The following is a 16428-nucleotide window of genomic DNA, read 5'->3' on the forward strand; positions in this document are numbered from 1 at the left end:
CAAGGTACAAAGCAAGATAAATAAAAACATTACATCCAAGGTATCCCACAATTCCATTTTCTCAACCAAGCTCTATCCTTACTACAAATGTTGTTGCCTATCTTGCTCAAAATTCTCGTTTTAGCTTCAACAATGATCCTTTCAGCCAGCTTAAGAGGAGGAGTAAGCACTCCATTTAACCTTGCATTGTTCCTTTCAAACCAAATATGGTAATGACAGGAGGTCCAAATCTGACAATGCACTTGGTATTTCAGACCTTTCATGTTGTTGCCATTGAGTCCCAGTCCTGCCATTGTAACACCAACACGAAATCCACACCATTGTTTGATCTCCAGCAAGACTCTCTTACTATACTCACACTGGAAAAATAGATGCTCCTGAGTCTCAGTTGAGTTCTCACAGATACACCAAAGCTGCTCTTGACAGTAGCCATATGAGAACAATTTAGCTCTAGTATTAAGACCATTGTTCATGGATATCCAAGTGATAAGGGAGTGTTTAGGGACATTCCATGAATTCCATACAGCAGGTGCCAAATTCTGAGGAGCAGCTTTATGTCTTAGCCATTCATAGCAACGCCTGATAGTGAAGCCAACACCATCAGGGGCCCATTGATCCTCAACATAAGCATCCTTGATCATATCTTTAACCTTCCAGACATTTTTCCAAGACCAAGCTACATCAGCAAGAGGTTGATAATCATGCCAGCTCCTACCCTTGATATGAACCTGATTGACCCACCTAATCAAAAGCCTATCAGCTTTACAATACAGCCAGTCAACTAGCTTGGCCACAGATGCAATGTTCCATACAACAGTCCTTTTAATTCCTAACCCACCTTCTTCCTTTGGAAGAGTGACCTTGTCCCATCCCACAAAGGGGACTTTGTGATAATCAGCTGAACCATCCCAGAGGTAGTTCATGCAAACTGCCTCAATGCGTTTAACAACACACTTTGGAATAAGGAAAATATCAGACCAGTAGTTATGAAGAGTGTTCAAGACTGAATTAATCAATACAAGTCTGCCAGCATAAGACAGTTTTTTAGCTCCCAAGCTACGGATTCTATTAACCATTTTATCCACCAAAATATTGCACTCAATTTTGGTTAATCTGGTAGCTTGAACAGGCACCCCTAGGTATCTAAAAGGCATGGAGCCTTCAGTAAACCCTGTGACTTGCTGAATGTCATCTTTAATAGCTTGAGCTACTCCATTGTAATACACCTCAGATTTGGAACTATTCATGGACAGGCCAGAGGCTTTAGAAAAAGAAGAGAAGGCTCTCATCATCAGCATTATGGATTGAATATTACCTTTACAAAACATCAACAGATCATCAGCAAACATTAAGTGATTCAATTTGAGATTCTTGCAAAGAGGATGATACTGGAACGGCCATTTATCAGTAGCAAAGTGCAACATCCTGGATAAATAATCCATACACAAGGCAAAGATAAGAGGTGAGATAGGATCACCTTGTCTAAGACCCCTCTTACCTCTGAAAAAACCAAAGCAACTTCCATTTAAGTTCAAAGAATAAGAGGTGGTTTGAATACAACTCATGACTTTTTGGGAGAATTTCTGTGGGAAAACCCATACCATCAAGCAATTGTGCCACAAAATTCAACTCAACTGTATCATAAGCTTTTTGCAAATCAATTTTGAATAAGAATCTTGAAGAGACAGCTTGCCTATTATACATCTTGACAATATCTTGACAGATTAGCACATTCTCAATAATGGACCTGCCTTTGATGAAAGTTCCTTGATTCTCACTGATAAGATCAGGTAGAACCACAGATAATCTATAACAAAGCAATTTAGAAATGACCTTGTAAATTAGATTACAACAAGCAATAGGTCTAAACTGCTTAACAGATGATGGTCTCTCACATTTAGGAATGAGGGTGATAGTAGTAGCATTGATTTGCTTAAGCAGCTTACTAGTAGAGAAAAAATCTTGAATAGCAGAGAAAACTTCACTCCCCACAACATCCCAGCTATCCTTGAAAAATCCACTGGTGTAGCCATCAGGCCCAGGTGATTTGTCAATAGGCACCTTAAAGAAAGCCTCTTTAATCTCCTTAATAGTGACTGGCTTATTCAGGATCTCCTTATGAGCTTCAGTGCAACATTTACCAGTATTAATCACCTGCTGCCTCACCATTTCAGTAGGTTTAGACGTTCCCAGCAGCTCTTGATAATAAGTAAGGAATGCATCCTGGACGCTCTGACTGGTAGAACAAATATGGCCATTATGATCTTCAATCTGAGTCACTTTATTCACAGAACATCTCTTCTTAATGGCCCCATGAAAATAGGCAGTGTTAGCATCTCCATCTTCCAACCACTGAGTCTTAGCTTTCTGTTTAAGATAGCTTACCGAAAATATCCTTGGTTCCTTATACCATGACGGTTTATTCTGTGACCCGATGATATTATTGGTTAATTACAAATTAATAGGTATTTTAACATCCTTTTCTTTTATTTACCATTTTTCCATTAATTTACATTTGCAAATATATTATTCATAATTCATAATCACTCTTGGTTCCTTATACCATGTCGGTTTAATCCGAGTACGATGACAAACTTGACTAATTACAAAGAAATGAACTTAACATATTAGTTCATATCAAACATTTTGTTTTCACTTTTATTTCATTTTATTTTCATCCTTGTCTTTACCATAATGGATATCACCCTTGGTTAAAATAAATACGATGTCGATTTAATTCAAATACGGTGATAAAACAGTTAAGCACACACATTTTGCATTTTTATTTGTAAACTCTACTTTTCAAAATTGCAAATCATTTAAACACAAATACGGTTTTAAACAACCTTTTTAACAACCAGGAGGCAACTCATGGCTTGCCCCATGGCTCGCGCCCCAAGAGTCTGCCTATTTCCACCTTTCAAAACCTGGACAAGCCTTGTTGCCTTGCCAATAGGCTCGCGCCCTAATGGGGCTGCCTGTCACTATTCTGTTTTAATTTCAGCACTTGTCTAGGACGATCCCGATTACGGTTAACCCGAATCTACATGGAACAGATTGACGAATTAACACTCTTTTAAACATTTTAACATTTTCTTATTCATCCTTTTATTCCTTGATTTTAACAATAAATGGATCGTGTTAAGCATCATAATCCGAACTTGGTAAATGTATGTTTAATTTCCGTTTTCACATGCAAATTAATCTAAATCCAACTCGACATCAATTACTTGATATTTGGATAAACAAACCGACTTAGAAAATCTTCACATGTTAGGTTAAGAACTTTGGATGCGCATTCATGCATTTAAACCGTTTTATGAATTCTTGCACTTACACAACCACGATCGATTAGTAGAGGCCGCTAACGCGGGCGGGATTGGGTGTTCGATTAAAGAGCTTCCCAATATGTAACTTCACCCCTTACTCAGAACCTTTGGATAGTGGATGGCCTTATCCAGGGCTACGAGAGTCATTTTAGCGATATGATGCTAAAGGGGGACGAGTCCTTATCTATAGTACCTATGTCAAGCACCGCATCTTGCCTTGATTGAACGAGGTATAACGTGGATTTTGAACGGTTTCCAAGCATCCCATAATTGCTTGGTGGCGACTGCGAACATCTCTAACATCGTTTCGAGACCTTTTCTAAGACGAAACCGTCTGATCTAAAGCGATCCGGTCGAAAGCATCTCTACGCCACCGAGCGTGGCTTTCAAGACCGCTGCATGTCCACAGATTGGCTTGGCGTGCAGGTGGCCCATGTCCACAGTTTGGCGACTCCGATGGGGAAAACTAGGACACTTGTGTCTTGTGATCCTTAGAGGTGAAACTCGAACGAGCTCGTGGTTAAAGTGCATTAATTGATATTATGGTCATAAGTCGAGTTCCTTGTCCAGGCCCACAACCTAACCTTTATCGACCAATTGGATCGTATCGTCGGCGTGAGTTTTCTCATCCTCGCGTCTTTACTACCGATTGAGTCAAGCATACCATTGACGTTACACATTTCTGTTTCGTCAAAGAGCTTTCATTTTCTTCGTGCACGAGGCTAGAGCACCCTCCTTATACATTTTGCTTGGATTGGTATCCCTCTCGAAAATTGGGGATTGATCGCTTGGTGTGTAACCACTCTTAATAAGCCAAAACCCGTGTCAACATTATGCATAATATAATGAACTGCGAGTGCTTATGTGCTATGTGATCATAAGTCCTTCCATGTCACTTACAAACTTTCAAAACACCTTTTTGCGTCGTCATAATGACCATTTCAAAACCCGGTTTTTATAACCATTTCGAATGCATCTTTTCATGCCGTCGTAATGACGATTTTCAAACCCGGTTTTTTACGACCTTCTCAAAACACCTTTTTGTGCCGTCATAATGGCCATTTAAAACCTCGGTCTTACGCGACCGTTGCAAACCTTTTTCATGCCGTCGTAATGACGATTTTCAAACCGGTTTTTACAACTGTTTCAAAAGGACCTTTTTTAAGCCGTCATAATGACGATTTTCATTCTCAAATTTTCAACCATATTTCCAAAATCAAGTTTAGCTTTTTTAAGCTGACGTAATGACGATTTTAATTCTCACAATTTTCGATTTGTATATGGTCTTTCAAAATTTAAAACGATTTTCTAACGCATCGTAGTGACGAATTCAATCCTCACAATTTCCAATTCCAAATCTTGAAAATGAATTTAGCCGTTTTCAAATCTCAAATCAAAAATCAAATATTTGAAAACAAATTAAATTGTTCTTAAATTTCCAATCAAAACTCAATCTTTTGAAAATAAATTTAACCGTTTTCTAAGCCGTTGTAATGTCGATTTCAACACTCGTAATTTTCCAAATTTCAAATCGCGTCTCGGAAACGAATTGATCGTTGTCCAAGCCGTCATAATGACGATTTCAATTTCCAAAGTTTTTTTTTTAATTTCAAATTTCCTTTTTGAAAACCAATTTACCCGTTTTCAGATTTCAAATCCTTTTTCAAACTATTTGAAAACAAACTTAACTGTTTTCAAATTTCAATTCAAAATCAAATCTTTGAAAACAAATTTAACCGTTTTCAGATTTCAAATCAAAATTCAAATCATTTGAAAACGAATTTAACCGTTTTCAAATTCTTCAATTTCAAATCGTCTGAAAACAAATTGAACCGTTTTTAAATTTTCAACCCAATTTCAAATTCTTTGAAAACAAACTTAACCGTTTTCAAATTCTTCAATTTCAAGTCGTCTGAAAATAAATTTAACCGTTTTCAAATTTTTAACCCATTTTTAAATCCCTTGTAAACAAACTTAATCGTTTTCAAATTCTTCAATTTCAAATCGTCTGAAAACAAATTTAACCGTTTTCAAATTTTCAGCCCATTTTCAAATCGTTTGAAAACAAATTGAACCGTTTGCAAATTCTCCAATTTCAAATCATTTGAAAACAAATTTAACCGTTTTCAAATTTCCAACCCATTTTCAAATTCTTTGAAAATTTAACCGTTTTCATGACCATTGTGATGATGATTTCAAATTCTTCAATTCTCGATTTTCAAATCCGTGATTCTGAATTTCGAACCCGTGTTTGAAAACCACGTACCATTTTCTAAGCCGTCGCAACCCCCGATCATTTCAAACCGTCTTCCGAAAATGAACTCAACCTTTTTCGAAAGAAAGCCTTAAGCAAACTCTCCTTTTTGAAAATTTCTATTTTCGAAAAATCTTCATAAATAATAGCAACACAAACATATCAGTCCACTTTTCCGACTCAACCTCGAGTCAATTAGAGTCCAGTCTATTTAAATTCAAGTCGTCTAGATAATGTCGAGTCTACGCTAAAGTTACTATCTACCTTCTGGTCTAGGTTGTGTCACCTAATTGTCGAGACATCTTCAATGGCGTTAGGATAGTCGGAACCTCTCGGGTATTAAACCCGTCTTTCCCCTACATTACGGGTCAAAGGTCAAGTTGTGTACCTGTCTTGTCCAACGGCGTCACTCCATCGACAAACCTCCAAATCCAGTTAGAAATCGTTTGTCTGGGCATCACTATGCCAAAGTCGACACTCGAGTCTAAGTTCAAAGGCATGCCCAAGGGTTCAAACACAAGAGGTCATTCACGATCTTTAATGAACTCATAGCCTAGTCACGTCGTCGCGTCTTCACGACATAACTGCCTTTTGTACATATGTGTCGTACATGTCGTTGTTTGTGCGATCCCTTGCCAAGACAAGTTATAACGCCTATCGTTATGTCTAACACGAATCCCTTGGGTGCCATCTATCGTCAACAAGAAACTGGAGAAGCCGATCAATCTACATCTGCCATGACTTCTGCCAAAATCAGCAACGTGGTCCTTCGACTCCTAGTTACCGTGGAAAACTTGATCACTCGTCTCTCCCAAGTTGAGGACAAAATGATAACCGGGAATTTTCCCTCTTTTGATATTGAGCAAAGGGTTAAGCTCCTTGAAAATCGACTACTTGCCAACGACAAAACCAACCCTAGTTGGAAGGCTACCAAAACCACTGAAGCCAATTCCTTAGGTTCTCCACCAACCAAAATTAGACGACCTCATAGGTCTTTCCCTAATTTGGGTATTCCTTATGCCACAACCTTGGAAAGGCTAATCTCCAAAGGAAAACTCCAACCGATTGTTCCAACTCCGGACCCTCTACCAAGCAAGCGAGGACGTAGATGAGATGGAAAACTGTTTTGCCAATATCACCAGGGTCGCGGACATGACACCGAGATGTGTCTGTCTCTAAAAGGCGCCATCCTTGATATGATCGAAAAGGGCGAGTTACCATTACCTCCCTCAACGAACAACAAAAAAAACCTCTAGAAAACCCTATTGGACACAGTCAGGAACCTTCCCTAGACTGCTCTCATCTCATCTCTCCTGACGATGAGAAAATTCATGCAATTGACAAAGATGGCATACAAAGCACTATAATGATGCTCTCCGTCTCTATCAACAACATATTCTCAAAGCTACAAGTGGCCATCGATGATTTGAACACTCGGGTTGCTAGCTTGGAGAAGAGGTTTGGTAGTACCGAAAATGAACCAAACCACCAAGGAGAAAACCAACCCTCTGTTCACCATTTAATGAGTGATAAAAATGAGGAATTGTCCGATGGTTCCCACACCCACGAACCCATCAACAAAGAACATGAAATCACCTCACCAAAATCCCTTTCAAAATACCAAGCAACATCTCAAAAACTTCCCATTGACAACGACCAAATCCTGTTTCCACTCAGGGTTGACAAAAACAAAGCTCACAAAAATACCACAAAAAACACCAATGTTGGAACCATGAGAAAACATCAAAGGGTATTCATAGATCTGGGAATAGCATACGACACCACACTGGAGATAATTGCTTCAGAGGAATGCTGCAACCCATTGGCCCGACTCCTGACCCACCTGAACACAGGAGAAACCGATTCTGGGATGGTAATGCTTATTGCCAATACCATCAAGGCAAGGGCCATGACACCGAAGCCTGATTCAAACTCAAGTATGCCATTCAAGATATGATCGAAGCTAGCAAAATCATAGTCGTACCTCTCAGTCAAGACAATCCTCCCGAATGTCTCAAGTTAAACAGCAAGGTTGGACGTTCTCAAAGGACATTCACCAACTTCAACACAACCTATATCGCACCTCTTCAAAAGCGCGTGACTGAAGGGAAGCTACAAACAATTGGGCCCACTCCAGACCTACCTGAATGCAGGAAAACCTGTTTCTGAGACGACAGTGCCTATTGCCAATATCATCAAGGAAAAGGTCATGATACTGAAACATGCCATTCAAAATATGATCGACAACCATGAACTGATAGCTTCATCCCTAGGCCAACCAAGTGATGAAAATAACCCTAATGAACATCTCATTCTCCAAGGAGATGAAAGCCTCATAGACTATTATCCTCATATCATCCCAAATAACGAGACTGAAGTGCTCAAGGGGGTCAATGCTCAAGACCAAACATTCAAGCCGTTGGATGCTGCGAAGGAGACCCTCGAGGAGGAAAGTGATGATTAGGAGTCCGTATCTACGATCGAGTCAGAGCCCAAGTCCGAGTCTTAGGCTTTCTCATATCTATCCTAGTGTCTGTCCTTTTATTTCTAAGTGACAAACTGGGGGCTGTTCCCATGAGTCACACGTATTCCTGGAGTCTGTGCTAACCTCATATTTATCTAAATAAAAGCACAACTTCCAACTATCATCTATTCTCCCCTTTACCAGTTCCTGTTGACAACGAGAATTGATGTGAGAATTGATTTTTAAAGCCAAATACCACATTCCGATTCAATGTGAGTACACTCAAGTGACGTTCCATACTAATTAAGCAAAGGACCCAAAACTCCGTGCCCATCACTTTATCTATTCCATGTCTGGCAATAGAAACCTTTCATTAGCACCCATATTAGAACGAGCCTTTATCAATAGGATTCTGATGTGATCATTATTTGCGCACATTTAGTCCCCTAATTGAGTCTATTTTGCATACTATTATAACATTCTATGGCCATTTTATCCGTCAAAACCTTCCTATTTGCTTTTCTATCGCATTTCATATGTTTTGTAGAAAAGGAGATAATAAGGCGGAAATTCCCGTCTTTCGTGCATATTTGGAAGCTTATTGATGATATTAGATGGACTAGTATGAAGAGGAGGCAAGAATGATGACCAAAGACGTAGGAATAAAGTGTATATAGAAGGATCAAAGGGTTAAAAGTAAGAATGACGAGAGGGAAGGCATTACAAGAAGAAATCGCTCGAAAACCGAACCAAGGGTTGCTCCTTTGGCTATGAAAATATGCTAGATGGAACGGCGTCGAAAAAACAAGTGATCTAGGCTTTTGAATCACTCCAATAGGAGTCCGGATGAGAAAATGACGTCCGTTTTACAATCCGAGCTCAAACAAAGAAGCTGTTCGCCAAGACGCCCGTCTTCCCCACAAGACGCCCGTCTTCTGGCTGGGAAAAACAAGAAAATTCACTGGAAGAGAATCCGCCCGTCTTCTCAGGAATCCGCCCGTCTTCCCCCAAAGACGCCCGGGCAGAATCTCCAGAATCCGCCCGTCTTCTCCCAAAGATGCCCGGGCCCAGACCACCGAATCCGCCCGTCCCGTGCCTAAGACGCACGGATTCCAGTCCAGCACAAATCCATTTCTTCAAGCTTCAAAGAAAGAAGCCCTTCCTTCGAAAAATACCGGCGTCTCCCTGCTCAAATCTAAAAAGTGTAATTACTAATTTAGCCTTAGTTAACCTAGTGAATCCCTACTATATATACCCTACTTGTAAATAATCAAAGGGGGATCCTTTCATCAAGTTTTATTAGATTAGAACACACATCTTTTTAGCTAGAAAAATCCTTCCTTAGATTAGATTAGGAGTAGATTAGAATAGATTACTCTTTAATCTTTCCACAAATTACACATTAATCTTTCCATAATTATTGTTCAAGTTTATTATTCAAGTTTATTATTGGGTAATTGAAGATTATTGGGTTATTATTGGGAGATTGACAACCTTCCATCAATCATCAAGTTCTTCTATTATTCTTTGCATTATTATTTTGGAATCTCCATAGGTATAATTCTCTTAATCCTTGTTTTAATTATTGTTAATCTTTATTACTTGTTCATCATGTTTGGCTTTGTTAGTATGATTGACAACCTTATTAACATGTTAAACTTGATAATGAGTGAGTAGTTTCTTTAGCTAGGATTAATGGGTAACTAGGGGAAACCAACATGGGATTGATTCATGCTTAATCTAATATGTTCACATGATCAAATTGCTTGCTTGTTGTGATGTCAACTTTAAGTACATGTTATGTTTGATGAAATGCTAAGCCTATGAATCCTTGCATTTTTACCATCTCTTATCTACTCAACTTGACTTGTAAGATATAAACCAACTCGAGTCTTGTTAGACCATGCATAGAAGTTGAATAGGAGGAAAGTAAGTCGACTTGTAGGTGTTGTACAATCTAATCGATTCAGCTCCGGGACCCAACTCTTCCTATGAACCGTAAGACATAAACCAACTCGATTCCTCCACAACACTAATTGCTTGCTTATAATTGTAGACATGTTTGTATGATTAAAACCATGAATCCCCTATAACCCCATGATGTCCTAGCACTTTTAATCATTTGTTTACATCCTTTCTCTTATTACTTGTTTTACCTTATTGCTTGCATTAGTCTAGACACAACTACAAACCCCATCAATTGTGACACTAGCATAAATTGAGATAGATAGACTTAGAACCCAAAGCACACCGTCCCATGGATCGACCTCGACTTACCGCTAACTAGTTGTTTGTTGAGTATTATAATTGTGTTTGATTGGATGTGACCCGACGACATCACCCACATCAAAATGGCGCCGTTGCCGGGGACGGTGTTATGTGATTAAGTTCTTACTTGTTTGTCTATTTTGATTTTTGCTTTAACTTTGAGGAACTTGTTCCTCAAGGTTCGTTTTTACCGTTTTCTTGTAGTTTCCATGTTTGTAGTTATATCTTTATCTTGGCTATGATGATGACTCAAGACTTGACATATGGAGTATGTGGTGGATATTTTGAGTATGACTATGGGTATGGGGAGTTTGAGGAGCAAGTCAACACAAACCTACCTTACACCTCATACAATGAAAATCCTAACTACTACCCCAACTTTCCCCACGAAAATCACCATATCCAATACCCACAACAACCAACCACCCAAAACTCACTTTACAACCAATTCCAAATGCCACGATACAACCACTTTCACACCTACCCACAACAAGAAGATGAACCCATTCAAAATGTGATTCTCCAAATGATGGGAGATCAACAAAACTTCTTCAAACAAATGCTAGAAGAGAGCCAAAGAAGGGACATTGTTCTTCAAGGCATTGTTACTCAAGGTGAGGAGTTGGAAATTCAAATTGCCCGAATAAAAGAAACCCAACTAACTACCTCTCACCACTCTTTAGACATTGACCATGAATGTGAGTTTGAAGGAGTTACCTTTGATGAGAAGTGGGAAGAGCCAACCTCATTGAGCTCTTGTGAGTATGAAAGTGTGGTGTTTGATGAGGAAGATATGAAGTTGAGTAAGCCAAATACTCTTAACCTTTGTGAGTATGAGGGTATATCATTTGATGTGAATGTTGAGATGGTGAGGAAGAATTAATGAAGAGGAGTGAAGCCCCCATCTATGATTCATATGGAGATAGCGATGATGACAAGACTATGGAAGAAGCTTATGCGGGATATGTGTCTTGCAATGAAGAAGAGGAATGGAGTTGTGAGATTGCCTTACTTGAGGAGCCCATCCTTGAGAAGTTTGAGGTATGCTTCCATGAAGAAGATGAATTCCTTTTCCCCATTTCCCATGAAGACTACTTGGCTCCTACCATGGAGCCAATGATTGTTGGAGAGGATATGGTGGACCTTCTTCAAAAGGTCAAGGCATCATACAAAAGCTACTTGGTGGCAAAGCTCAAAGAGAAACTTGCACGTGAAGCTACTTGTGGAAATTTGGCACCCACAATGTCCACTTCCAAGGAACTCGGTCATCAAAGTCATAAGGATTCTCCTTCTACTCATGAAGGATTGATAAATTCAAATGCTATCATCATCACCGAAAGTGAAAGAGAAGGTGGTAAGTGGAAGTCTCCGGACGAATATGAACCACACTTCATACCTTATGTTGACAAGAATCATGGGCTTGTTGGTTTGAAGCATTGCAAAAGATCAAGTGCTAAGGGTAAGGTGAAGAAGAGAATAAGTGACAAGCTCCCTTGGCCAAGCTTCATCTTGAATTGGAACAAACCTTATTCATGCTTATTTGAGGATTGTGCTCAAGCCTTTGACCGGTTATTGAGAGCATTAAGCAACATGGACAAGATCAATAACCATGGCAACAAGGAATGAGTTTTGTGGAGTCCTCCCTCAAACCACCATTTGTAAGATACCTTTTTCCTTGACTTTGCATTACATTTACACTTGCATTTCCACTATATACATATACATTTAGCTTGCATTTGTATTATATTTCATATTGCATTTACATTAGTTAGTTCATATAGTATAGTTGCATTTTAATATATCTCACATACTCATATAGATAGTTGCATATAGACTAGAATTCATGCATAGTCACTAATGACCAATCCTATTCTTTTCTACACTAGAGATAGTGTTTAAATCGGTTTGGGGAGGTTTGATCATAGGTGACCATAGTTTACTAGAAATCATGCATCATATAATATAGTTTAGATTGCATTCATTTGTTATATATATCATATAGAATTGCATTTAGTTAGAGCATGCATTCATTCATATCATATCATTGCATTTGTACTTCAATTTTCATAAAATCAAAAATCCAAAAACATATTTTTCCTTTTTATTCCTACTCCTACATGTACATTGAGGACAATGTCCAAAATAAAGTGGGGGATGGGAATTTATATTCCCAAATACATAAAAATTGAATTTTTTTGAAAAATCACAAAAATATGTCTTTTAATTTCATAAAATCAAAAACCATAAAAATTTGAAAAAAATTGAAAAACCAAAAACAAGTTCATTTCCTTTGTAGTATAGTCATGTATATATTGTTGTATAAATTGTGTTTGTTTTACCCTTGTTCACATTGATTGACTACGTCACATCCGAGACATGAGGATAATGAAGACCGCATGGTATGATCTTTCCAATCTCCTTTTTCCTCTCTATGTTAATGATTATGTGGCTTTATTTTGATTGATGCGGTATAACAATGTGAACTTAGGACTTGCATTTAGTTTATATGTCATACTAGTTGGTAGAATCATATGCATTAGGATGTTTATATGCTAGTTGCATCATGGCATGTAGTTTGCATGGTTAGAAAAATTTTGTGAAACCGTCTATTTGGGAAGCTTGACAAGTGTATATAGGCCCTAGTAGATGCTTTTTCTTCTTAAGACTTTGCTTGTTATAATACTTGTAAAACACCCTAGGACGTGTCATGCTAGTATCCTTTGACCCATGGATTAAGGCCTAGTCAAGAGTACCTTGTGGTGTGATAACTCCTTGGCTACCATTTATTCCAAGATGACCCTTGAAACCATGCATCCATCCATCCATCATCCATGTTCTACCACATTTTTGTCATCAAAGGGAATAGGCACAAAAAGAAATCAATTTGAGTTCAATGAAATGAAAAGTGAAAGAAAGTTTGCAAAAATGCATCAAATGAAAAGAGGAGCAAAATAGACTCCTATGCTTCAAATATAAGCCACCCTCACTACATATGGGGTGACTTTGAAAATGTTCAAAAAGAAATGCAAAAAGTTGTCAAGTGTTGAAATGCCAAAAATCAAAAAGAAATGGCAAGAAATTGTTCTCAAATGTTATATGCCACAAGAAATTGGGGGGAAAAAACAAAAACAAAAGCAAACTCCCAAAGTGAAACTCAAATATGTATTGATCTCTTTATCCATCGTATCCATTTTTGTGCATGGTAGAGAGGGGACGACCCTTCTTCTTGTCTAGGCAAGAGGGGGAATTCCGCGATCCTCCAGTGTTTCTAACACCATAGGGAGTCTACTCTTGACAAAAGCATTTAACGATTGAGGACAAAGGTACCCTAGCTTGACACAACTTGGAGGTGATTTATTGGTATCCTTCTAGGCTTAGTAGTTTGAAGAAATTGCATCTATGAAAGAGTGTGTACCCTTGAATTGCTTCCCTTGTAGATAATTTCCGCCACTTAGATGAGGAAAGTGGCTATTCTTTTGTAGATGCATCCATTACTTGATTTTGTGTGCTTTAATGTTTGGATGTGTCGCCATTTTGACAAGACCCACCTTGCCTTGCAAGAAGGCATCCTACCTCATGGTTGTCTTGTTGTGAGTTGAAGGGGCGGCGTGAGACCCGCAAAATTTTCTCATATCGGTTATATTATTAGGATAGTTTAAATAAAGGTCTAGTTTTAGTCACCTCTTTACTCGGGACGAGTAAAGGTTCGGTTTGGGGATATTTGATGTGATCATTATTTGCGCACATTTAGTCCCCTAATTGAGTCTATTTTGCATACTATTATAACATTCTATGGCCATTTTATCCGTCAAAACCTTCCTATTTGCTTTTCTATCGCATTTCATATGTTTTGTAGAAAAAGAGATAATAAGGCGGAAATTCCCGTCTTTCGTGCATATTTGGAAGCTTATTGATGATATTAGATGGACTAGTATGAAGAGGAGGCAAGAATGATGACCAAAGACGTAGGAATAAAGTGTATATAGAAGGATCAAAGGGTATAAAGTAAGAATGACGAGAGGGAAGGCATTACAAGAAGAAATCGCTCGAAAACCGAACCAAGGGTTGCTCCTTTGGCTCTGAAAATATGCTAGATGGAACGGCGTCGAAAAAACAAGTGATCTAGGCTTTTGAATCACTCCAATAGGAGTCCGGATGAGAAAATGACGTCCGTTTTACAATCCGAGCTCAAACAAAGAAGCTGTTCGCCAAGACGCCCGTCTTCCCCACAAGACGCCCGTCTTCTGGCTGGGAAAAATAAGAAAATTCACTGGAAGAGAATCCGCCCGTCTTCTCAGGAATCCGCCCGTCTTCCCCCCAAAGACGCCCGGGCAGAATCTCCAGAATCCGCCCGTCTTCTCCCAAAGACGCCCGGGCCCAGACCACCGAATCCACCCGTCCCGTGCCTAAGACGCACGGATTCTAGTACAACACAAATCCGTTTCTTCAAGCTTCAAAGAAAGAAGCCCTTCCTTCGAAAAATACCGGCGTCTCCCTGCTCAAATCTAAAAAGTGTAATTACTAATTTAGCCTTAGTTAACCTAGTGAATCCCTACTATATATACCCCACTTGTAAATAATCAAAGGGGGATCCTTTCATCAAGTTTTATTAGATTAGAACACACATCTTTTTAGCTAGAAAAATCCTTCCTTAGATTAGATTAGGAGTAGATTAGAATAGATTACTCTTTAATCTTTCCACAAATTACACATTAATCTTTCCATAATTATTGTTCAAGTTTATTATTCAAGTTTATTATTGGGTAATTGAAGATTATTGGGTTATTATTGGGAGATTGACAACCTTCCATCAATCATCAAGTTCTTCTATTATTCTTTGCATTATTATTTTGGAATCTCCATAGGTATAATTCTCTTAATCCTTGTTTTAATTATTGTTAATCTTTATTACTTGTTCATCATGTTTGGCTTTGTTAGTATGATTGACAACCTTATTAACATGTTAAACTTGATAATGAGTGAGTAGTTTCTTTAGCTAGGATTAATGGGTAACTAGGGGAAACCAACATGGGATTGATTCATGCTTAATCTAATATGTTCACATGATCAAATTGCTTGCTTGTTGTGATGTCAACTTTATGCACATGTTATGTTTGATGAAATGCTAAGCCTATGAATCCTTGAATTTTTACCATCTCTTATCTACTCAACTTGATTTGTAAGATATAAACCAACTCGAGTCTTGTTAGACCATGCATAGAAGTTGAATAGGAGGAAAGTAAGTCGACTTGTAGGTGTTGTACAATCTAATCGATTCGGCTCCGGGACCCAACTCTTCCTATGAACCGTAAGACATAAACCAACTCGGTTCCTCCACAACACTAATTGCTTGCTTATAATTGTAGACATGTTTGTATGATTAAAACCATGAATCCCCTATGACCCCATGATGTCCTAGCACTTTGAATCATTTGTTTACATCCTTTCTCTTATTACTTATATTACCTTATTGCTTGCATTAGTCTAGACACAACTACAAACCCCATCAATTGTGACACTAGCATAAATTGAGATAGATAGACTTAGAACCCAACGCACACCGTCCCATGGATCAACCTCAACTTACCGCTAACTTGTTGTTTATTGAGTATTATAAATGTGTTTTATTGGATGTGACCCGACGACATCACCCACATCAGATTCTATGACGAACCTAGATAACAAACCAAGAACCTCTCCTTGTTTACGATCAATGACGGAAGGCAAGCCCATTCCCCACAAAATTATCCTATCACCAAGTATCAACCTCTCACTAACGGGCACATCCCCGTCTGCACCTTCACCATCTTCGAACGAAGGACAACGAAGAACGAGTAGATCTAGGTCTACCAATTTCCAAAAACGAAGCAAACTAATAAAGCAAACGACAAACCAACAGGAAACACATGCCTCCAAGGTAAGACCTGAACCACCAAGTCATACCCTTTTCCCACAAAAAAACACCCCAAAAACACAAACAAACGTCTAACAAAAATGTTAGTCTAACCTACCAAAAAAACTCCAAAACCTTAAAGCGGTCTACTCTTCCGATGCCTTCGGTGGAAGATCCATTATATGGAGCTCCATAACGTCCGTGAATTCTGCCGTGACCC

This window comes from Silene latifolia, chromosome 10 (genome assembly GCF_048544455.1).
Source record: "Silene latifolia isolate original U9 population chromosome 10, ASM4854445v1, whole genome shotgun sequence".
Taxonomy (NCBI): Eukaryota; Viridiplantae; Streptophyta; class Magnoliopsida; order Caryophyllales; family Caryophyllaceae; genus Silene; species Silene latifolia.